Source organism: Anas platyrhynchos, chromosome 5, assembly GCF_047663525.1.
Source record: "Anas platyrhynchos isolate ZD024472 breed Pekin duck chromosome 5, IASCAAS_PekinDuck_T2T, whole genome shotgun sequence".
NCBI classification, from domain to species: Eukaryota; Metazoa; Chordata; class Aves; order Anseriformes; family Anatidae; genus Anas; species Anas platyrhynchos.
The window spans coordinates 32167550-32168289 of NC_092591.1; positions in this window are offsets into that span (position 1 = coordinate 32167550).

Genomic DNA, 740 nt, shown 5'->3' on the forward strand with positions numbered 1-740 from the left:
ATGAAGCCTTTCCAGCAAGGCAGACCATGACTGGACAGAAGACCTGTGTGCTTGCTGCTGGGAGATGTATGGGTCACAGGCATGCAGGATCTCCAATGAGACCTCAGCCAGACAGGTTCTACAATTCTCTCGGTTGTCATCTCACACCAGGATTGTATGATGAGGTTGCCCGAGGTCCCTTCACTTTGGTCATAATTAATGGTCCCATGTTCTGGGATCCCAAACTTTGCCCCGTCCTTGCTGCTTACAGATTACACTTTTCCTACAAATGGCACAGCAGCGAGCAGCGTGCTCCTTCACCTGCATTTCTTGCTGCTGGGATACCCACACTAGTTCTTTCCTTATCTTCCATATCTCCATATCCACACAAGAGACTCTTTTACCCCTTGTATCAGACCAAAACATTCCCACACTCTTTTCAAGCATGTTAGTAACAAGCAAGTACAACACATTCCTGTTGAACTTTTCTCATCCCTTCCTTTTGGAGAAAACTTAATATTTCAGCTGGAGTGGGACTTCCCAATAACTTCTTCTGAATCTCCCAGCTCACCAGAAAGGTCACCCAGGCCAAACACCACGTGATTATTTCTCATGACTGTTGACAGGACCCGGCAGGAACCCATTCTTTTCCTCACTATCCGTCCAGTAAGGCATTTCTCACCAGGATCCTGCTGACTACACCAAATGTAGTGCAAGTGTTCATTATGGATCCCTGTAAGAACGGCACTCAGACTCCACAA